Source organism: Diadema antillarum, unplaced genomic scaffold (assembly GCF_040938485.1).
Source record: "Diadema antillarum isolate AM-2024a unplaced genomic scaffold, OU_Dant_1.0 seq00000302_RagTag, whole genome shotgun sequence".
In the NCBI taxonomy this organism is placed as follows: Eukaryota; Metazoa; Echinodermata; class Echinoidea; order Diadematoida; family Diadematidae; genus Diadema; species Diadema antillarum.
In genome coordinates this window covers 246,651-271,857 of record NW_027271325.1, presented here as the reverse complement: position 1 = coordinate 271,857, position 25,207 = coordinate 246,651, and the positions used below count along the sequence as shown (strand labels likewise).

Genomic DNA, 25,207 nt, shown 5'->3' with positions numbered 1-25,207 from the left:
TATGTGATTTTTTTATATATATATGACAATAATTATTACATTTTTTAAGTTGAACCAACTGTTTATGACATTGTAGTTTTTAAGATTATTGAAGTTATGTGACAACTAAAGTGAACAGAGAAACAAGTCCCGAGGACTGGAAAGGGAAAGATCCAAGAACAAGATTTGTAGTTCTATCTCAATATAATTCTGATGAGGTGTTTACCTTGTTTTGATATCATGTTTTATCTTAGAATTTGGCTTTAAGTACTGGAATTTCAAGGAAAAGGAAATGGTTTCTTAAAGGGCAAGTCTACCTTCATATACATGTGGATTGAGTGAATGTAACAACATTAGTAGAACACATCGTTGCAAGTTTGGCGGAAATTGGACAATCCATTCAAAAGTTATGGGTTTTTTAAGTATCTGCGCATTCACTGCTGGATGAGACGACTACGACAGTGTATTATGATGTCACATGCGTACAACGATAAAGGAAAATATAATTGAATTTCACAAAACTTTACTTTTTGAAAAAAGTGCACATTTCTTCAACTTGCTACTGATGTATTTTAGGATAATATTATTCATTTTGCCTTCCAAAAGAGAGAAGTCATGTGTTCTTTTGTTATGCAAGAAAAGTGAAAATACAGTATGTTGAATTTTCTTGATACTATCTCTATTATCCTTGTACACATGTGACATCACAAGCTATAGAAGTCTTCTCATTCAGCTTTGACTGAGCAGAAACTTTCAAAAGTCTGTAACTCTGGAACGGATTGCCTTACTTTCCTCAAACTCTCACTGATGTGTTTTACTAATATTGCTGTATTTACTCAACCCTCATGTCTATTGAGGTGAACTTGTCCTTTTCCAGTTTCGGTCCCTTATAGGTCTATTTAAGACCAGTTTGTGTCCGGGACCTTCTGTGAAGTTGATGGGGAAAATTACTGAACAAAAACAAACTTTCCCCTCAAGTTCACAGAAAAGCATTATGCTGCTCTCTTCAGGTGGGAAACACAAACTGTTTTCTGAACCAAACTGTAAAAACCTGTTAAAGATTAGTATGAATTACAATCTCAAACAAAATATGAGCTGGTATCCATTATCATGAAAGAGAATAACTAAACAAAATAACAAGTAAGAACTGAAAGAAAGAGCTTATATTTGAAAATTAAAGCCATGAGGAAAGACATGAATGTTCACTATTAAAATAGTTAACACCTGAAAAGTTGGGTTGTTACTTTGTTGTGTCACCTCAAACACAATAAAATGGTTTTTCTTATCTTATACCGGTACTTTTTACTCTGAAAAGTGACTAATATGCATGATTTGCAGGTAATTTTCAAGCAATTCAGAAAGGTACGTAAAATATATTTTAGTAATGTCAACAGTTTAAATGAATCTGGTGTATAGAAAATTTATCCCAGATGAACCAAACACCTTTCACCAGTATTATAACATTTGTATGGTGGCTATCAAGGATGATGAAGAATTCATGAATATCCTTGAATTAATCTGATTTATAAAACTATGTGCAAACAAATGCGTACACAAGTCAAATAAGAATTTTTGTTTTTGGTATTCATACCGTATGTCCCCACCTAAAAATTACAGTGATACCCTCCGCAACGATAATTTTAAAGATAGTGAATCAATCTACAATTTGAGGGATTGAAACTATAACTCATAGCCCACACCTTACAGAATACCCCATTCAATTTGCTTCAGAGGTCAAAGAGAATTAAGGATTTTTAAAGAGCATGTCAGGAATTCCTTCCCTCCAAGTTCTGTATATTGTGTTTACACATTAATATGCAGTTCCAAGAGCATCCAAGTGCTGAACTTGGAAGAATCAGACTCCTGACATCCTTTATAACAATCCAGATTTCTTTGAGATCACTTTAAACCAAATTGACTGGGGCTTTCTGCAAAATAGAGCTAAGATGTTATAATTTAAGACCCCAAAGTAGAATTTAGATGATTTAATTGGGTGCTATCAATGCAAAAGTCTAATTGCATTTTTTTTTTTTTTTTGGGGGGGCATACTATATGAATACTTGAACACAATGTCAACATTGAATGTCACCTCCGAAACAAAGTTATTCTTCCCTGGTGTTGTGGAATAAAATGATCTGAGAGCAAGGAAACATTACTAAAATGATCTTACACCCTCATTTCAATTTAAGGTAGAAAATGGAATGCCATGTTTCTTCAGGTTACAATATCTAGCTTATGTCCGTCATATTCTTACTGTATATGAATATTTCAACACAATGTTAGCATTAAATGTCACCTCCGAAACGAAGTGATTCTTCCCTGGTGTTGTGGAATAAAATGTTCTGAGAACAAAGAAACATTACTAAAAATGATCTCACACCCTCATCTCAATTTAAGGAAGAAAATGGAATGCCATGTTTCTTCAGATTACTTTATTTAGTTTACATCCTTCGTCCAAATGGAAGGCAAACTACCGGTACCCATGCTAATTCATGAAGTGTAAAAAAACCCACTTGTTCTGTGTGGTCTATCTGCTTGAAACAGGAGTTAATTTCTTGTTCTCGAGTTATAATTATTAAAAACATTGATAAAAAGAAGTTTTTGTGTTATTGTCACTTGTTCTAAAAAAAGGTGAGTGTCAAATATTAATGTCACCTCCGAAACATTCTAATATGTTAACTGTCACCTCCGAATCATCCATGTGTGAAAAATACAAGTTTTAAAAAAATGATTGGAATTTCATTTAACCTACATAGGAAGGTTGCCTTTCTTAAAGACTTGTTATAGTAAGAATTTGACCTGGCCTGCCCTCCAATAAATAGTTAAAATCTTAAAAATTACATGTCAATACGTATTTTTAGCAAAAAATTATAAATCTCATGTATTTTTTTAATTCACTTTATATTAAACCCCCAAATAGTTTTGATTCACAAACTATATATTGTTGTTAACCATATAAACTTTGCATGGTGAAGTTTGACTACAGAGTTTTGTCAATATGGTGCAATTCATGAAAGCAAAATTTTGCTTAAATTTACTTCAGGTGCAAGGGTTTTCCCTAAATTACACCAATAACCCTTCAGTTGAAGGTCTAAAATGTTATTTTTCAAAAATTTGAATACTTTCAAACAGGAATCAAACAGAATAATGAAAAAAATAATTGTGTTTGAAATTTTGACCCTCCGAGTACAAAAGTTACACCACTGATCGTAAAAAAAAAAAGGTCATATGGAAATTTGTGTATAAAATGGTCAGAACTGGGGACAAAATATATTTTAATGCATTGGTGGGGACGATATTAATCTCACAACACACACTTATTTTGTGTGTCAGAAACGATCAAGACTGGAGACAAGGGTGGGGACGAAATTACACTCACCACACACAGTATTTTGTGTGTCAAAAACTATCAACACTGGGGACAAAATATATTTTAATGCATTGGTGGGAACGAAATTAAACTCACCACAAAAATTTCATTTTGTGTGTCAGCAACGGTCAAAACTGGGGCTAAAATATACTTTAAAGTATTAGTGGGGACAAACCTACACTCATCTCACACACATGGTGTTTTGTATGTAAAAAAAAAAAATTATCAAGACGGGGGACAAAATATACTTTAATGTACAATTGGGGAAATTTTACTTCAGTGTACATATATTATTACTTTGTGTGTAAAACATTATCAAGACTGGGAACAAAATATAATTTAAGATATCAGTGGGGACAAAATCACATTCACCAAACGCATACGGCGTTCGGCATAAATGATGGAGACTGGGGACAAAATATACATTAAGGTATCAGCGGGGACGAAATTACACTCACTACACACAGTATTTTGTGTGTCAAAAACTATCAACACTGGGGACAAAATATATTTTAATACATTGGTGGGGACGAAATCAATTCGCCACAAACATTTCATTTTGTGTGTCAGAAACAATCATGACTGGGGACAAAATATACTTTTTAAGTATCAGTGGGGATGGCTACACTCACCACACGCGTTGTATGTGTGTTCAAAACGATCAAGACTGGGCGCTATTATACTTTAAAGGAACATTCCAGACGATTTTCATAATTTCACATCATCTAGTAGATAAATCGACAATTCCGGGTATAGATTTGTGGAATTTATTGTGGTTCTTGAGCAGAGAAACAATACTTTGAAAAACCTTAACAAATTACACTGAATAAGGATGATGACATAGGAGGTTCACATATTTCAGAAATGTAGCAGTGTAATTCCATTACAATACCGCCTGCTTGTGCTTGCGAGTTCACCTGTGTATAATCTATGCATGCCCTCTTCTTTTGTTCTGCTTCCTTGAGCCCCAACTCATGCGTTCTTACAGTGACTCTGCCATGTCATCATCTTTGTTCATTGCAATTTGTCCTAAATTTTGAAAATATTCCTATTCTTCATCCAAATTATCACAAATTCTGAAACTCTGTCCTCAGTATAACTAATCTATAGTTGTTCAAATATAAAAATCTGAAAATCATCAGGAGGTCTCCTTTAAAGTACATGCGTGTGGGGAGTGTGGTTAGTTTTTGTCCCCAATGATACCTTACAGTATATCAATGTCCCCGGTCTTGATCACTTCTGTGCACATAAAATATTATGTGTATGATAATTATGTGTAATTTGTCCCCACTGGTACCTCAAAGTATATTTTGTCCCCAGTCTTGATCGTTTCTGACACACAAAACACCGTGTATGGGGAGAGTTTAATGTCTTCCCCACCTACACGTTAAAGTATATTTTGTCCCCGGTCTTGATTATTTTTGATGCACAAGTGCAATGTGTATGTTGTGTGTGATGTTGTCCCCATTGAAATCGTTAAAATATATTTTGTCCCCTGTCTTGATCATTACATGTACACGTTAGTCCCCGTTTGACACATTACCTAGATGTGTGTATGTTGTGTGTAATTTTGTCCCCACTGATACCCTTAAATGTATGTTCTCCCCAGCCTTGATCATTTATAACACACAAAACACCGTGTGTGTGGTGTGAGTAATTTCGTCCCCACTCATAGCTTAAAGTATAAATTTGTCCCCGGTCTCATCATTTTTGTACACACAAAATACCATGTGTTTGATGTGTGTAATTTTTGTCCCCATTGATACCTTAATATATATTTTGTCCCCGGCATTGATCATTACAGGCATATAGTCCCCGTTTCACACATAACTTACGATTTGTATGGTGTGTGTAATTTTGTCCCCACTGATACCTTAAAGTATATTTTGTCCACAGTCTTCATCATTTATGATACACAAAATGTCGTGTGTGTGGTGTGTGTAATTTGGTCCCCACTCATACCTTAAAGTATATTTTGTCCCAGTCTTGATCATTACATGTAGTCCCCGTTTGACACATAACTTACGATTTCTATGGTGTGTGTAATTTTGTCCCTACTGATACCTTCAAGTATATTTGGTCCCCAGTCTTCATCATTTATGATACACAAAATGCCGTGTGTGTGGTGTTGTGTAATTTCGTCCCCACTCATACCTTTAAGTATGTTCTGTCCCCAGGCTTGATCATTACATGTATTATAGTCCCCGTTTGACACATAACTTACGATTTGTATGGTGTGTGTAATTTTGTCCCCACTGATACCTTAACGTATATTTTGTCCCCAGTCTTCATTTATGATACACAAAATACCGTGTGTGTGGTGTGTGTAATTTGGTCCCCACTCATACCTTAAAAGTATATTTTGTCCCCAGTCTTGATCATTACATGTATATAGTCCCCGTTTGACACATAACTTACGATTTGTATGGTGTGTGTAATTTTGTCCCCAGTGATACCTTAAAGTATATTTTGTCCCCAGTCTTCATCATTTATGATACACAAAATGCCGTATGTGTGGTGTGTGTAATTTGGTCCCCACTCATACCTTCAAGTATATTTTGTCCCCAGTCTTGATCATTACATGTATATAGTCCCCGTTTCACACATAACTTACGATTTGTATGGTGTGTGTAATTTTGTCCCCACTGATACCTTAAAGTATATTTTGTCCCCAGTCTTCATTTATGATACACAAAATGGTGTGTGTGTGGTGTGTGTAATTTGGTCCCCGCTAGTACCTTAAAGTATATTTTGTCCCCAGTGTTGATCATTACATGTATGTGTGTGTGCGTGTGTGTGTGTGTGTGTGTGTGTGTATGTATGTACGTATGTGGGTTGGTGAATGTGGGTGTGGGATGATTTAGGTTTTGGTTAATCAGGGGTAGGTGGGTTGGGGATTGGATTTGAAGAAGGATAGTTATAAATTGTATACATATTTCTCAAAAAGTGGCTCTGAGAGCTATAACATTTTCGACTTTACGAACACATTCAGAACCATTGTTCCAACGATTCAAACTTCTAGATGTTGTTAGGTTACATAAGTTCTCAGTTTTAACATTTATGTACGATCTCTGCAATGGAACTATTCCGCACCCTCTGTATGACTATTGCCAAATTGTGCATCATACTTACAGGACAAGAACAAATGAAAAAAGAATGTCGTACTTACCAAAATTTAGAACCACACAGGGACAATTTTCGATTTCTTACTTAGGACCAAAACTTTGGAACACATTGCCACGAGAAATGCGTGAACAAAGCAAAAGATCTACATTTCGTAAATGCCTTGCAGATTTCCCTCTCTAATAGATATTATATACTGTATCAAGTATAATTAGTTTTCTACGTTAGAAAATATATGATGTACGTTGTATTTAAATATTAACAGCCATTTCAACCAACCATGTAAAAATTTTTCGTTTGTGTTTAGCTTTTAGTATGAAGATCAAGGTGACCAATCTCGACTAGCACGTATGCTAACTTTTGGTTTCCTTGTTAACAACAACAACTTTGTAGAATTACGCTACATGTATCACATTTAAATCTCAAATGTCTTCATTTAATATCATGTTATTGTAAAGGAGTAATAGATAAGTATTTTTTCCATATTATGTATGTAAATACAATTGTATAATGATTGAAAATGTACATGCTCAAATGTTGTTGCTAATAAAACTTCAAACTTCAAACTTCAAATGGTATGACAGATGTTGGTAGGGTTTAATGTCGGGGGCGACAATCCGTGTCGCCAACTCCGTCATGGATTGTCGCCCCGAGCCGGGGGTGACAATCCGTGTCGCAACAGCGGTAGTTACGAAATTTGCTGCCGTCTTACTTCGTGATATTATAATTTAAGCAGTATCTGGTGTGACATTTCGCGGCTTGCTTTTAGATTTTTCTTTACTCGTTTTCTGCATTTCGGAAATACTTTATACGTGTATTTCACCTGTGTTTTTGTCAGCTTAGGTGTTTAGAGTATGACCTAAAGGCATTTTTTCGCACTGAATGAGACAATGGGTATACAAAAGTTGCTCTGAAATATTAGTGTTAGGTCAAGTGATCAGAGTAGACTGCAGAAAGGTAATTAACAAACTACACTGCAAGCCATCTTCCACAAAAATATGCAGAAGATGTCTCAACCCCTGTAGCTGGCGAAGTACACAAGGATAAGACATATCAAGGGACAAGAAATACTTTTGTCCTGGAAATGACTGAAGTGGTACAAATTTAATATTGTTTACCTAAGCTACAATTTAGCAAAATCAGAATGAAAGAAGTGGCGATATGCGTACCTGAACGTATTTTGCTTTATCATCAAACAATCTACTTTGAAGTTAAAAAAAATACTTGTCCTATGTACACACAGTTTTCTGGATTTAATTTTGAAGCATACGGCAATAAGAAGTCAAAATTTCGTAATCCCTTCACTTATGATATTAAGTCAATTGGTATATAAAAATGTGACTTGCGTGACACATGAGTGAGACTCATGTGACAAGTGTCATTCAGGACTCACAGTTGAGCCAACTTTAATGATTTTATCAAGATAAATGAGCCAAATTTTTAACCTAACATGTTATTTATGGTTAATTACCTTACACACATGTTTAAAACAAAGGAATCATCTAGTTCCAATCTCTGATGAGATCATGGGAGGTCTTAGAACATGTAATACATAAAACAATCTAGCAAAAAATCACTTTAGCCTCTTTCTTCACCATTGAAATCTAGAGTTCTGGGAAATCATTCCTTTCTTTTCTTTCTTAGGGCGGACTCACACTGTGCGATTTTTACTGCGAATTACCCTTTGCGATGTCGCACGACGAGAAATCGCACAGTGTGAGGATGTCTGCGATACGACAACCGGCGATTTGGGGATATCGCAGGGATCGCAGCCCCATCGCAGAACTTTGAACATGTTCAAAATTCTGCGACAATCGCTTGCGACGATGATCGAAAACTTTCAGTGAAGCAAGGTGGTAGAAGAAGTACTAATCAATATTTGGCTGGATATGCTTCCTTTATTCCACAATTGCTTACTGATCTATCTCAACATGATGACGAAGATGAGATGGGGAGGGAGTTTTACAACGACTTAGAGTGCAATCGTGAGTAATTCTACCATGAATATGGGCTTCTCGCGTCCATTGCAGCCGTTTTGTCCATACGTAGTCCCATGTATAGAGTTTGAACGAGGGCAGATTACACAGTCTGTGGGTTGGTTAAAATTCTGTTTGCGTACCGCCGGACCGGTACTGTATCATATGCATAGCCTTGGACTAACTTTTTAAGTGTTAGATCTAATGTTTAGATTATACTAAGCCTAGGCCCTACTGAGTATGCTATAAACTACACCCATATCTAGCTACTTGTAGGCCTAAATACGTGTGTGGGCCTAGAAGTGGTTCTAGGCCTAGTCTGCCCTAGATCTACATACGTGTTCCAGTCGAATTTTATAAATTAAATCGACATAGTCTATAGTACACGTTGTATAAACTACTAGGGCTAGGCCCCTGGTCTGGACAGGCTCTTGTAAGTCTAGACCATAATGGCTTAGTACTATTGCACTGCTACTGGATCGACTGACGTGGACGTGAACACTAACAGTAACAATAAACACATAACGTTAGGGCCTAACGTTAGACGTGGTTTCTGTCTAACGACATAACGTTGAAAAAGAGTACAACAGTTAGAGATCTAGTCTAGTCTAGAGGCTTCAAATGTGAAACATTCTTCCTGCCCTGCACACACGACCATACTAACACACAGTTACAAAACGTTGGTGGAGTACAGTTAATTCTGAGTAGACCTCTATACCGACGGAACCGGAACAGAAACAGAAACGGATCCAGATATTTTTTACACGTTGATAGGAAAGGATATTGATAATTGAAAGTCTAGCCCATCAAGATGTAACTGATATTATTAGTGATAAGATCTCTAGAAATCTACATTTTCTTATTAAAGTCTTATATAGATTACCTAAACTAGTATGTTTAGACCCTAAGCACTAGATCTAACAGTTAATTAGTCTAGCACTAGCAGTCGTAGCATGCACTAACGTTAGCACTACTCGCAGTCAGCAGGCTTCTTCTTAGTTTTAGACCCGTTCTACAACATTAAACGATAGTAATGTTAGTCCCTGATGGTGATCTAACGTAAGGGTACTAACGTTAGATGGTCTACATTTTTTTTTTCCAAAATGTGCTCATGGATTTCCAAATCATACGGTTGGCCTACTCTGGTTAAGCTAGTGATGGCTACAGAAATACAGTGTCGATTATTACTTAGGCCTAGGCACCTACTGGATCTAGATTGTCAGTAGCTGTGCTAGCCTTTCCTGTCCTTGGCTGTGGTCTAACCCTAGAACCGTAGGCTTAGACCTATTTTGTATCAAACGTTAGAGGAATTAGAACTCTAACCGTTGGAGTTAGACCTACACTGTAATTGAGATCCATTGCTATAGTTACAAGCAGTATGAATCCAGATCCTAGACAAAAAATAAACAAACTGTTCCCAAACTTTTTTTTAGAGTAGACGTAGTGTCTAGTCTCATGGAAATTACCTAACTAAGCCAGGAGTATAGCACTCTAGATTTTTAACAATAAGGCCTAAGTGGAACTGAGGTAACTTAGATTGATCAGTTGTTCTTGGAGATTTGTACAGAAATTGTAGTCTAGAAACACACACACACACAAAACAAATGCAATGCATTGAAGTGACCCTCTCTACATGTAGGTTACTAGGTGATTAACATTTTATCCATGTTTGTCCGAGTTTTTATGTGATGATCGATCATGCACTCCAAACTGAAAGTTGTTACTGTATGAGGCTGTGACATGTTCATGCTCAGGTCTGCAGACTAGTGCTACAAAGTATTTGATTATCCGGCAGTGCGTCATTTGTTAATCTGTGGCGATAAACACAGCCTTGTCGTTGCTGCCTCAGCAAGTCACAAACGTGCTGTGCACAGCACTTGGTAAGGCTATATAGTATACAGTACAGTACAGTACCGGTGTACATGTCATACTCTCTGTTAACTTTAATTGCCCTTTAATTTCATAACAAAGTATATCAAAATGAACTCTCAGTCTGAAATCATCAAAGACCCTACCCCAATCTGTAGGGTGTACAAACTGTACTTGCAGTTTGATTGCAGAATGTAAAACATCATTCAAGGGCAATCATGAATTATCCAAAATTGCAGATTGTAGGAAACAATGCTGTATGCGTCATGTGTTACACATGTATGTATATTGACATACTTGTACTAAACGTACACTATATGTAATGCATAGTGTAATTTAGTTAAGCTTTCGAGCCCTTAGACCTTAGTAAATGACTGAAATAATTATGATTATGATATATGAATTTATGAAGCACTTATGTACAAACCTGTCCAATGATCAACAATGGTGAATAGTTGAATAAATTTGTTTATCACTATATGTGTTTGTTTTAACTCTAGATTCATTCCCAAATGTTGTCCTTTTTACCCAAATGGTAAATTTTGAGTCTACTGTAATTATCATAATGCCTGAAAATAGTTGTCCCTTTGTGTCACCCTGAACAGGTCTGAATAAAAATGAAATCTCTAAGGAATTCATACTGGAGGCTTGTCTCAATGTTGAAAAGGAAGAGCAGAAAAGGAGCAGCTGGCAACTGGTTGTCCTGCAGAAGTACATGAATCCCTCTCTTACCTGCACTTTCTGAGGACAAACATGCCAAGAGGATACCTAACCAATTTTGGAGACTGAGGTACAGTATATATGTTAGAAGATAAAATAAACACTTTTTCATACTTTCCAAAATGTTTATGTGACTGCATGTGTGAATACATCAGTTTCTTTTTCTTTTTATGGTGGCTTGACAATTAAAAAAAAAACATTAAGTTGAGAGCAAGAAAGATATTATTTCAAAAAGTGTAATTTAATTGGTCTTTTACAGTATTTTGAAGAAAATGCTACCCTAAAAGTGATGAATAGTTCATTCATAGAACTTCAAATACAGTCATTGTAAGCAATTTCTAGAAATAAATGAAAACATCATTTCTTTGAAAGAATGAATCCATTGTAAGACATAGGGGGAATGCATCCCTCTTCATCATTCTAATTCAATACAATATGTAATTATGTTTGTGTGGGTTTTTTTTCTTTTTCTCCTATTTACTAGGAATTACAAGATGATAAAGACTCTACCAGCAAGGCGTCAAAGGCTGAAATGCTACACATAAGGAGCAGGAGAAGGAGAAGCAGGACCTGTCAAAGCAAAACCTAAGAAGATAAGGAGGAGTCAAGAAGCAAAGGAAACCAAAATTTTATCAGCAGTAGGTACCCTGCTGATGCACTAATGGAAAATGTTTGCTTTACCTCTAAAATAGAGAGAGAAAGAAAAACAAAAACATGCTTCTTGTTGTTTTTTTTTCCGCTCTCTCTACAGACAAGTGCAACATATTTATGTATTTGGGGTGTACCCGAAAATCCCAAATTTGATTTACATACTTCAAAGAACATTGTTGAGTAGACTTTATTCAAAGAATTATCATCCAGGGATACTTCTTTTTGTCAGGGCGTTCAGATCTATGATCACTGTCGAAAGGATTATTCAGGCGTAAGTTCTCTAAGTATAAAACAAAAACATGCCACATTGTTCTTTTACTTTTTCAAGAAAATAAAATTCCACAGTCAATTCCATGGTCGAGGAACTTCATAAAAACTCAACTCGATAACTCAACTGTGGTTGTCAGTTGCTAATGTGTGTAGTTCAAGTGCTGTAAACACTGTAAGCAAATGGGCGGAAAGTTGGAGGCATCCTAAACTACAAACATTTGCTTCACAGGGAACCTTATGCATTTTTGTAACAATTAATATTTCCCCTATTTTCTCCCTTTTGCTCTCTTTTTTTTGTGTTTGTTTAGCCCTTGTCATGTAGTTCACCTCAACACTTACACCTGTAACTGCAAGATCGGTGTGGGATGACATTGCTGTCTCTCTGGGACTTACTGGAAACAAAAGCTACTACAAAGCTACTACAGCAGACAGTCGTGAAGGTGGAACTTGAAGAAACTGACATATTGACTTGTTTCTTTCATTTATGTTGGACCAGTGCAAGTTTCCATGAACTTTACATGCATTTGATGTTAACTTACAATGATTTGATTTCTGTTTTCCCACCAACTACAAACACAGCTACTCTCGAAAAACTCAAATTTACGTGCAATCACCGTGAGTCTTTTTTTTTTTTCTGAAATACCATCAAACAGCTGAAGAGTTTCAATGTGCAAGGTTTTGTCATGATTTTAAGGCGATTATGCACTGTTACTCCGACAATGCACTTTCCCTTTCTCTTTAAAATGTATCCTGCAACTTTAGATCATGTACAACAAATGTACCATGTTTTGTTTGTATCACTGGAAAACTGGAGAGGGAAAAATTCCACAAGCTTTTGTTTGATTTGTGAGGGCCATTACAATGTTCAGAGACAATAGCAACACTCTTTCCACTACTGTTTAGAAATGTATGTTTTGTGCAACTTTACATTAAACTCAACATGTGGGCCAAACATTGTTTTAATGGCTCGAAAACTGGGGAAGAAAGCTGTTCTTAAAGCCGTTACATAACTTTGAGGGCAATTAGTGCTGTTACCACGGCAACACACTTTGCAGTGAGCTGAACATGTAAGCAAAACTTCTTTTGAATCGATGGAAAACTTCAGAAGTTCAAGAGATGTTTTACCTTGAAGTTGTTGTATATGACTTGCACTGTTGCAAAAGTGGTAGTGACATGACATCATATTTCTTCGTCACTCACAGGACTGCACAGAGTAAAAACACCTTAGGCCTTTGTGGAAGTGAGAGCTTATTGCAAGTTGTCTAATATTAGTTTAACTTGACCATTGAACAACTTAGTTTTGTAAACTTATTAATCACCCAAATAATGCCAGTCTACATCAACAAGGCTTTTAATAATCATTGCACAATGATGGAATTGCACAGTGTGTTTTCATCGCCCTTGTCTAAGCGTATTGAAATGTGAGTCTGACAATGATACATGTATTGTCAGAAATGTTTGAGCTAGAAAAATGGAGAATGGCACACGTATCATTGCAATAAGTTGTACTATAGCTGCAAACAAGAAATCATGTTACTGTGCAATTCTGAATTTAGAGCAATGTGAATGCAGCAGTCAGCGTTCTGAGATAGCTATTTTTTTTCCTATGCAGTCGTATATATGCTACCGTATAAGTGCTGCATGGTATTTTAATCATACATATTTTAACTGCTGATCTCCCCCCTCTGCACAAAATTATGTTTGTTTGTTTGCTTGTTTTTTATCATACCTCTATCTGTATCAATGGATAACATTTATTACTGGACTCAACATCTGAGAGTTTGAGTCAGAAAATTGTTATAGTTGTATTTGCTACATTGTAGGCTACAATTTGCCACTTACCCTTATCAGTCAAAGCAATTCAATGTTCATTCATTTGTATCTTCCTGATTTATTGGTAACACAATTGTATATTTCTTGCTTATAAGTCAATTCTGGAAAGTAATATGTGTAACCAAAATTACATGTACTCTAGCCTTGAACCTTTTTTTTTTCCTTCCGCACATTTTAACCAGCACATCTTCTTCTTGCAAAGAATGCCTAAGGTAGGCACCAACATAATCTGGGATGGACAGAAAATGGGCAATGTTGAAGATGAGATCTCCTGTAATGATATTACATTTTTAAGGTATACAATTGACAAGGTTCACACACAGTTGGAATTTCAATTCAAATGACGGCTTTGCCACAGTATTTTGCAGTGTATGCAGTGTCTGATTAATCTGGATTAGGACCAGTAGCACATTTAGTGCATCTCAAAGCACCCCTTCGTATGCTGGTATGATCATTTCAATTTGGCATTTTTCAAAATACACTATATGTTTACAGTAAGTGTTTATGTACCTTTGTACACAAACTCTAACTGTAAACATTGCTTGTAGAGTATGTTAGATTGCAGCAATTTCCTCTCTGAGGTTTGTTTGTTTGTTTTTGCAACATTATTTGGGAAATTGTAGTGGCATAGGTAGTTGTCTCATGCAAATTGTAATGGTAACTCGTTGAGCTTAACTTATTGTAGATGTTCAAGTTGACTGAATTTATTCATTGTTTATGTGGAAAAGAAATGGAAGTTGATGTTTTTTGTCACTTTGTGTGATACTTTTAAGAACTATGACATCCATACTGCAGTATGTATATATGAATTGTACAGCACAATTATGATATTGCTTTTCCTACTAGTTTTGCATTTTTTTTTGCATTTTTTTGACAGTACAGTGTACAATTGTATTGAACTAATTGAAGCATACAGCTGTACTCATGATATAGAAAGACAAATCGACAACTTGAACTGCTTTGTACCATCTTATCTTTTTCTTTTTTGATGATGGAAATAGATAAACTATTGAATTGACTTTAATTGTGATCAATGTGTCTATATTTTAGATTTAATTTAATGACTTGAATATATCATTATCTTTATTCTTGTCACGTTTTTATTTGTGAATCAATATATATTGTAAATAAGTGTGATTCCCTTACATCTGGATGGTAATTACATACCGTACACAAAACAAGAGTGAATTTTTCAAGGGCCAACCAGAAAAATATGTCAGCACAATATTTTATGTGTTTGAGAAACCACAATGCTATAATTCCACTATCAAAGCCTTAGAAAAGCACTCAGAGAATACAGACCTCCACCAAGCAGTACTCTTTCACCCTTACTCTGATTTCTACCCATTGTAATAATAACATCAATATGCGTAATATGCTGTAAGTGACTATTTCCAATGATCAAGAATCCTACAACCACGTAACCCCCCCCCCCCCCTCCTCAAAAAAAAAAAACGGGGGGGGGGGATTTGATCCAGGCAGTGATCCAAATTAATACCAAAATATGGCATTTCATTTTTCTATCATTAACTTTATTTCTTAGAATATACACTGTTATTCGATTCATATCTAGTAATTTCTGTAGTTACTTTGGAATGATAAAAAAAAGCAAGCTTGAACATACATGTACTTTTCAAACCAACGTCGCCAAAAAAAAAAAAAAAAAAAAAAAAAGTCACGAGTGACTTCATTCATGGTAAACATTCTTTGTGATGAACAGGTGCCGTAATGTACGATGTACGCATGCGCACGGTGTAAATCGTAGGCCACAAATCGCACAGTGTGCGGTGTACATCGCAGCACCTGCGACAGAGTGCAACAGGCTGCGATATCGCACATTGTCGCAGCGCAGCGCATCGCAGTAAAAATCGCACAGTGTGAGTCCGCCCTTATTTGACGTAATTGTATTAGCAAGTCTTCTATTACAAATGAGTCAAATTCAAACTTTCCTTAAGTTCAATTGCATATTTGCTTGGGGATTTGTATGGATCCATTAGCTCTTTTTGAAACGTAAAAGTCACTATGATGCACAAAGAGGCCGCAGTACTTCTTATAAAGATTTTTTCCTTGTTATGTACCATTACTGAGTCTGATATTACGACTGATCAACATTTTATTTAATAGTAAATTGCACATACTACAGTTAATTGATTTTTCTTTCCCAGAGTGCCTATTTCTGTAAATTGTGAGAAAGTTTGTCACTGTTTTATGAAGACGGTTTTCATGCCTAGTTTGTTGAGGAGATTTTTTTTTGTTCATATTTGTTTTAGACTCGATCTCTTCATTCACGAACTTTAACTAGGACTCATATTGTTGTCAAGATATGGCTGCTGTACTTTGCGTATTAAGATGTCTCATGCAGGCTGCCACGGCTCTTTTGTCCAGCCATTGGTAAAGATTTCCCTTTTTCTCTAGATGATGAAGGTAAACTTTCCGCCCACTTGGGGGCTTGTACCCTGTATATAGATGCTGTGGGGATGCTTTCTGCTGAAGACCAGTGCCATCGCACCATCTCATTGACTTTTGGGCCTGCACTTGTAGTGCTTATGCTCTGGATGGTATCCTCATTTCCACCATCATCATAACCGTTACCAGATAGATCACCACTGCTTCTCTGAGAAGTGAACCTTTTTTTTTTGTGACAAGCTGTCCACTCTTTGAAGGTGATATATTGAAGTAAAGATACGCTTTAAGTGGAGCAGCTACTCCATAGATGCCATGCAGGTTCAAGCCTCAGAACAATCTTCAGCTTCCCTTTACTGTGATGAGTGCCGTAGGAACAGCTGAAAAATTTACAGCAAGATGGACGTCTTTCAGAAGTGGAGATTGAATACGTTCGATTTTTCACAAAATCGAAGATCTGCCGCTCTAGGCTTGCTCCAGTGCCGTAATCTGGACATTCCCCATGAGTTACAATGCTGAAATTCCACTCTACATTGTAGGTCGATGTCGTGTTTTTCCTTCAGCATGCAAATGTGTAGGTGACACTCTGACAACAAATTTATTTTTGAATGGGTTTGCAGGACCATCTGCCCATATTTTAACTAGTTTCACTTCACTGCTGACCGTTGACAGAAGCTCATCCACAAAAACTACAACATAATGATGTTCTGTCGTAGACTAGGCAATCACTGATTATGATATTGATTAATTTCTCCTGGGACCACATCACTGATGCATAGAGAGCTATTTGCGCCTCATTCCAAAGGGCAGATTGGACTTCAGTTTGATTGGAGCATGAATAATTCTCAGTGATGTCGATTTGGGGGACAGCAAAATTTGAGGCAAGACTTGAAGTCATTTTCTTGTCATCTCCGCCGCTTGCTGATTGTTGCCACTTTATGAAGCAATGTTCCAAGAACGTAACATATTTACTGGAACTGACATGGTTGTACAGTTTACGAAGAGTTCTTGATACATTTCACATTCTTGTTGATAGGGCGGCCACCCACCTCCAACCATTTCTGACATTGACCAATTAACTCAAGAGAAGTTGACAGTCCAGTTAGACATCTATACATTACCAATCATAAAAATTGTATCTCCTTATTCACCAAATAATATAAAATATCAAACTTTATTGTCATAGCTGAAAATCTTTTTTCATCATTTAGCTTCAAGGCAGATTTTTTTTTTTTTTGGAAAGGAATCTCAGTAATTCTCTTTAATTTTACAAACTTGTAAATTGTGACTCGCATGACAAGCTCAAGAAATCCTTGCGTGACATTGTTGTTCTGGTGTTTTTCGCAGAGAAGGTGTTTACAAATGGAAACCTCGTTTCCTGGTATGATAAACCCATTTTACCATATCAAATTGTTTTTTATTTGTAACGGCTTGACAAAATTGTAGATTGAAAACACACTCGAAATCTGTCACGCGGATCACAAAAAACGTAGTAGATTGCATAAACTGTAGTTGATAACTTTTGAGGGTCTTTAAGTCCTTAAAATAAGACTTCAAGCGAAAAATGATGAATCTACAGATAACAGAACTTGTCTTATAGTGAAATTATTAGAAGTATTAAAAGACATCATTTTTGTAGCAAATGTGATCTCTGTTCCGGGATATGTAACTCGGCTGTTAGAAAGTGAAAAGCAGTAAAAATCAGATTTACACCATTTGAACATATATCTAGCCAAATATGATTTTTTTCCCTCAATTGGTTGAACTTGAAATTTCAAGCACCTGGTTTCCAATTGCATGGAATGGCTGTTATTACAACGGTGGTTAAAAGAAGTTTATTTCATTTCCGAAATTACAAACCTTATTTCATTTTCGGATCAACGAACCTTCGGAATTGCGATCCTTATTTCATTTTCGGACCAACGAATCTTATTTCATCTATGGATTAGCGAACCTGCGGATTAACGAACATTTATGTCATTTTCGGAATTACGAATCTTCCGAATAACGAACTGTAACCAGTGACATATACTAGAATGGATGATGAAGTCGATTAGTCTTGCAACTCACTATTATAATACCGCTAGGGATTTTGGGTAGGACTAAGGATGAGATACTGATGGAAAAGAATGATAATGTAAATTTATTGGGTGAATAATCTATACACTTCTTTCACGTAAGAAATCACAACGTATTCAAATGATATAAGGCAGGGCTGCTTCTGAATTAGGATATAATATCCTTGCAGTGTCCAAAATGTACTTTGATACGTTTTCACATCATTGCCATCATTGTATATTATGCTTGATTGAAAGACACCATACCTGGATAAGTGTCTTGGTAACGAAGAGCATCTTCATTGTCTTTAGCGTTGTACTCTCTCGTGTAAAAGCGTGAAATATGGATACATAAACAGTGAATTTGACCAAGAATGATAACTTGACAAGCATTGATCTAATGTAACTCTACTTTCGTAAAAACAATGAAGAGATTGTAGAGATTTAGACGGATTTGTAATGATCATCTCCCTTACGTCGACGTGTAATGTGAATGAGGAATGATCGAACAGTCATCGCACTACACGATTTCCGTACGCAATGACTTCGAACGTTACACACAGGTAGGAGGGATACAACGCCGTGTACCTACAATATGTACATGAACAACGTGAGTAGACGCAAGGAAATAAAGAACTGCTCCCGTTACTTATTGACATGCAGTACAACTGAATATGGAGTGATAGCATGTCTCTGTGCGAGTGTGGATTCTGCTGTGAAGAATAAGGGAATGAATCAAGCGACAATCGTATAAAATAGGGTCAAAACGACCGTTCTACTCAGAAGGTAGCGTCCACGTCAAATACGTATGCATTTAGATAGAACCCTGCCCAGACTCTAGATCTAGGGTGCAGAAACGAATGAAGGTGACATGGCTGAGAATGTTGAAATGCCGAAATTGGTGAAGGAGGGAGGTGGGCAGCACAGAGAAGACCCTGCAAGTATAGATGCACCTAGCATCAATGAAATGGATGTCCTTGCTTTACCCAGTTCAGAGAGCAATGATAAGGTTGAAAATATTAAGACTACACCTACTATCGTGCAAATAAAGGAAAGGAAGAAAGGGAGACAGAAATAAGGACGAAATTGGCTGCCATGAAAATAAAGAGTGACATAGAGAGGAAAAGGAGAATGCTAATGAAGCGGCTAGAGCTAGAAGAAGCGGAAGAAGAAATTAGGCTAGCCTAATCCTTCAATTTCACCTCAAGTTCACAAAGGGAGAGCCACATAAATTGATAAAGTAATGTCCCCATATCCATCGAAGGCATATGCATTGGCATTGACTTTGCTTGATGAAAATCATGGGCACACCATCAACATAATGAATGCATACAAGGACAAGGCGAGAACATACGAGCACGTATGGGCAGGTGATGCACAAGGTCTACGTTCCTTCTCAATATTCCTCAACAACTGCTGCCACATAAGAAGCTCCCAAGGCCTGGCTGCAATGGATGATGTAGACATCCTTAAAACACTGGCTCAAAAGCTCCCATTACCCCTACAACAGATCAGAATGATCAGAGATGTTAAACACAGGGGCACTTCCATATCGGACTTGGCGAGCTTCATATCACAAGAGGTCAGAAACCAGAATTATCCCAGAGTAGAAGGCTTGAGATATCGTAACCCACTAGGAGTGAGCAGCCAGACAAGAAAGGGAAAGCAGTTTCAAAGGAACAAGGGAGCCACAAGATCCTTTGCTGTTGCCATGCAAAATACCAAGAGGCAAGGAATGTGCGCAGTTTGTGGGGACAAATCATCGCACAAAACTGAAGAGTGTAGGAAATTGCAAGCTTTATCCATTGAAGAACGAAGCAACACCTGCAAGAAGAAAGGAATGTGTTTCAGATGCCTATACTTGGTCACTTAAAGAAGAACTGCGAGAGTATATTACATTGTGAGAAATGCAAACTCAGTCATCACACGCCGCTTAATGACCCAGCAAAGGAAAGGAAAGAAGGTGTGATGGACAACAACCAATCTCAATCTACAAATGTGCCCCCAAATGTGCCAACTGGATCTACAAAAATGACAGGGCCTCAAACTCCAGCAATGGTAACAATCCTAGTGACTGAAGAGCAAAAACGATGAAAATAGGTCAAAACGTATTCCTTTGTCGACAGTGGATGTGGTGCTGTATTTTGTGATCACGATCTGGCAAAGGCATTAAATGTCAGCACAAAGAAAATAAAGATGGTGATCACAACGTTGAATCATGAAGAGACAGTTGAGTCAGCAGTGGTAACTGATGTCATTCAGGTGGCCAGCCTGGATGACACTGAGAGTGGCTTCATTGATCTACCCACTGTCTACATCCAAAAAATCCCTGTCTCGCTCAATGATGCTCCAACTCAGGCAGATGTCAACATCTGGGAACACATGAGAGGCATTGATGTTGAACTACCACCACTCAGTGGAACCAATGCCATCCAAAGGGTGACTCTGATGTTGGGTATGAACGTGCCAGCAGCTACGATGCCCATAGAAATCAGGACTGGAAATGACTGTGAGCCGTATGCCATGCACTCAAAGTTAGGCTAGATGGTACATGGTCTCAACAAGCAGAAGAACAAAGGACAACTGCAGGCCTTCTTTTGCAAATCACAGGAAGCCGAGGTCATACAAGGCCGCTACGACCTGGAGCAAAAGTTTAAAGCACTGTATAATGCAGAGTTCAATGAGAAGTTGAGTGATCACGGAGAAGGACTATCCATGGAAGATCAGAAGTTTTTGCAGATCATGGATGCTTCCACCAAAATGAAGGACGGTCATTACGAAATGGAATTGCCAAGGAGAAAGGAAGACATAGTGATGCCTGACAACAGATCACAGGCAACAGGATGCATGAGTGGTCTAGGAAGGGAGTTGGCCAAAAATACAAGGATGCACAAACAGTATTCTGAATACATGAACAAGCTTATCAGAGAGGGCTATGCCGAAAAAAAATACCACTAGATGAGATCCACAGAGATGATGGAAGAACATGGTACATCCCTCACCATGGGGTGTATCATCCAAAGAAGCCTGAAAAGCTAAGAGTAGTGTTCAACTGCCAAATCGAACACAAAGGAAAATCTCTCAACCGGGAGCTACTTCAAGGACCAGACATGACGAACGGACTCCTGGGAGTTTTACTGAGATGGAGAAGAGAGGAGATAGCAGTAATAGCGGACATCGAAGCGATGTTTTACCAAGTCCGTTTCAGAACGGGACCGTGATCTCCTCAGATTCTTGTGGTGGCCAGATGGAGATTTAAACAAGGACCCCGAACATTATAGGATGCTAGTTCATCTTTTTGGAGCTACATCCTCTCCCAGTGTCGCTAACTATGCCCTCAAACGGACAGCGAAGGACAATCAAGAAACCACAAGCAAGAAAGTGACTGAGTTAATCCAAGGTGATTTCTATGTGGATGACTTCCTTACTTCAGTCGCGTCGAAAGACGAGTGCATTGCAATAATACGCGAGGTGGTGAGAGTCCTCAGCACTGGAGGATTTAAGGTGACCAAATGGATGAGCATCACAAAATCTGTCCTGAAATCGGTACCAAAAGGAAGACCAAGCACCACAGCTTAGAAATTTGGATTTATTACATGACAGTTTGCCCTCCGAGAGAGCATTGGGGGTCGAGTGGAGTGCTGATACAGACAAATTGGGGTTTCAGCTAGCACAGCTTGACAGAAAGCCAACCCGAAGGAGTATTTTGTCAGTGATAAGTTCGATTTCCGACCCAATAGGACTTGCATCTCCTTACGTTTTGAAGGCGAAGGCCATCCTTCAAAGGCTCTGCAAGGAGGAGACTGATTGGGATGAGCCTATCTCTGCAGAGCACAGGGCCTCTTGGGAAAGATGGCTGGAAGAGTTAGAAGCTTTGAACGATGTTCTGCCGACGCCAGCAGTGAGGGATGTGGAGTTGTAAGTTACATGAGACAAGCAAATCGTGCAGGAAAGATACACACGGCGTTCATTGCGGCAAAGGCCAGAGTTGCTCCTTTGAAACCCATGACCATAGTGAAAGTGGAGCTGACAGCTGCTACTCTAGCAGTCAAATAAGATGCCATGCTGAAGAGGGAGTTGAAAATGCAGAGCAATCATACAGTATTCTGGACAGACAGCCAGACTGTTCTCAAATGTGACCCTGCACCTCAAAACAAACAAAAAGTCGCCAGACATGAATTTTTAGTTAAGACCATATTCTGAAAGAGCAGACTTTAAGCTTTAAAATGATGTATAACTCAAATCAAATGGACTCTCCTAACCTATCTAAATATTGGAAAGAAAGCACAAACTCAGGAAAAGTGTGAACTGAGAAAAGAGGCTCTGAAGTAGTGTCTGTTCAAGCGCTTAATCTTTACCAAACCGTGCTGGCTATGCGCTGAATGGGACAAAAAACAGGAAGTAAACCACCAGAGTAACAACAATGAAGGGATTATCAGATTAAATTGAAATTAAGCATGCCTCATTAACACATTCTGTCCATAATTAATGCCAACTTTCAAAGCAGTGACACTATCCTTTCAAAAGTTATTGTAGTTGAAAGTGAAGAGTGTGGACAAGGTTTTTCAGAAATGAAAAAGACACACCTAATCACACTATTCTACCAACTACAAAATGTCGCTGTGGCGACTGATGCCTCCGCCATAATGCATGTTTCTCCCAATAGGTGTATAGTACAATGTCTTCACAATGTGTGATGACAGTTTCACATAACTGGCAAAATATCGAGAAAAAAAATATCTTGAATGTTCACTTTCCATGAACTGGGTTTGCTATAGTTGTCTATTAAAGAGTGCAGGTACACATATTGGGGGAATTGAAAATTTTTACTTGACTTCTGACCGACCTTATTATAAGTTTATGCATTGAGTATAATTTTCAAGGTATGAAGAAAGAGTGTAATTACAGTACAAAATATATCTTTTTTTTTCATTTAAACCTGACCTTTGACCCTTAACCTTTGACCTTTGACCTTCTGGCTGGAAATTTCCAAGAGAATCTCCATTAAGTAATACATGTACATATATTAAATTTTAAAACTAACAATGCAATCATTGCATATACTAGTATATTGAGGGAAATAGTAACATCTTGAGGAGTTGACCTTGACCTTTGACCCCCTGACTATTGACCCATGACCCCTTAATTCCCTAGATAATCCCTGCCAGTCAGTACATGCATATGTACCAAGTTCCATGAAGATACATTGAACCATTTGCAAGAAAAGTGATATTGCAACTTTTTCACCTAACCTTTGACCTTTTGACCTTTAACCTTATGACATGAAACTCTCTCTGGAGAATCCTTACGCAGTAGTACATGTCTACACTAAGTTTCAAGAAAATAACTGCGGGCATTGCATAGATATGGGGGAAATAGCAACATTTTTAGCATTTGACCTTGACCTTTTGACCTTTGACCTCTTGCCAATGTCACTAAAATCTACTCAACTAATTGTCCCATCATACATCATCCTTGGACCAAGTTTGGTGAAAGCTGCTTCATCCAGTTTTGAGTTATCACGTAAACAGATAAATTTTAGGATTTGACCTTGATCTTTGACCTTTGACCTCTACCTGATTTCACTGAAAAACTAATCAAGTAATTGTCCCATCATACATCATCCTCCAACAAAGTTTGGTGAAATTTGCTCCATCCAGTCTTGAGTTATCGCGTAAACGGATACAATTTCATGATTTGACCTTGACCTTTGACCTTTGACCTTTGGCCGATTTCACCCAAAATCTAATAAAATCATTGCCCCATCATACTTCATACTTGGACCAAGTTTGGTAAAATTCCAGTAAATATTACTCAAGTTATCGCGTAAACGAAAGCGGACGGACGTATGTACGGACGTACGTACGGACGTACGTACAGACGTACGGACGTACGGACGGACGGACAACCCGAAAACATAATGCCTCCGGCACCACTTCGTGGCGGAGGCATAAAAATGTTTGAGATAAACTGCTAAAAAAAACACACTTTCCCGCCCGTTTTGTGACACCAAATTTTAGCAGAATGTAAAAGAAGACCCGCTCTTCCAGAAAATATGAAAAAGTCAGTTCAGTGCGGCTAGGTTGACCCATTTCACTTATTTTCAGTCCTCACGCAAAATCAGTGTGTGCGACTTTATGTTCGTTTTGAGGTGCACGGTCACAAATACATCTCCAACGAGGCTGCAAGATATCCGGTATTTGTCAGCAACAGATTGAGCATAATCAGAGATGGATCTGACAGTGAACAATGGAAATACGTCCCCACAAAGTTGAGCCCGGCAGACTATGCGTCACCCGGTCTCCATGCCAGTGAGTTGAAAAGTAGAGAGGATGGTTGAATGGACCAGCATTCCTCAAGGAGCCTAAAGAGATTTGGCCATCTTTTAGTGTGAAGACCTCTCAAGATAATGCCATGAGTGATGAGAACCACGTTCATGAAAGATTTAAAGTACATGTACATCAAATGGTGAAGACCACCGATGACAAGGATACGATCGACAAATGGCTATCCAGCTTTTCTGATTGGATTAAGGTTACACGTGCTGTAGCATGGCTTCTAAGACTGAAAGTTGTGCTAAAAACCAACGAAGAATCACAAACAATTGTTTGACAGCTCAAGAGCTGGAAACTGCGGAAATTGCAATCATCACACACGTCCAAGGGAGGAGCTACCCTTTGGAGATGACAGCACTGCGTGACGACAGATCGGCAAGGGGGCTTGCCAAGTCAAGTTTACTCAAACTTGACCCTCAGCTGCAGAATGGAGTGCTGAGAGTAGAAGGCAGACTGAGCAATGCCCGAATTCCGGATGAGGCCAAACATCAGATAATCCTCCCCAACAATCACCACATCTCCAACTTCATTGTCCAGCATGCGCACAGACTCATAGGACACCAGGGCCAATACCATGTGCTGGCACAATAACGAGAGAAATATTGGATAGTGGGAGCAGGC

The 25,207-nt window shown here is 37.9% G+C and overlaps 1 protein-coding gene and 1 long non-coding RNA gene across 2 annotated transcripts in view; one reads left to right on the top strand and one right to left on the bottom strand.

Annotated features, from left to right (window-relative positions):
• The window catches only part of LOC139730347 (alpha-N-acetylneuraminate alpha-2,8-sialyltransferase ST8SIA3-like), a 106,187-nt gene that overhangs the window by 19,125 nt on the left and 61,855 nt on the right, over positions 1-25,207 (bottom strand). The gene's annotated exons all lie outside the window — the stretch shown is intronic.
• LOC139730345 (uncharacterized) lies at positions 10,929-12,386 on the top strand. Its single transcript, XR_011710919.1, has 3 exons — positions 10,929-11,107; positions 11,522-11,675; positions 12,267-12,386. It is a non-coding gene; the product is annotated as an uncharacterized lncRNA (long non-coding RNA).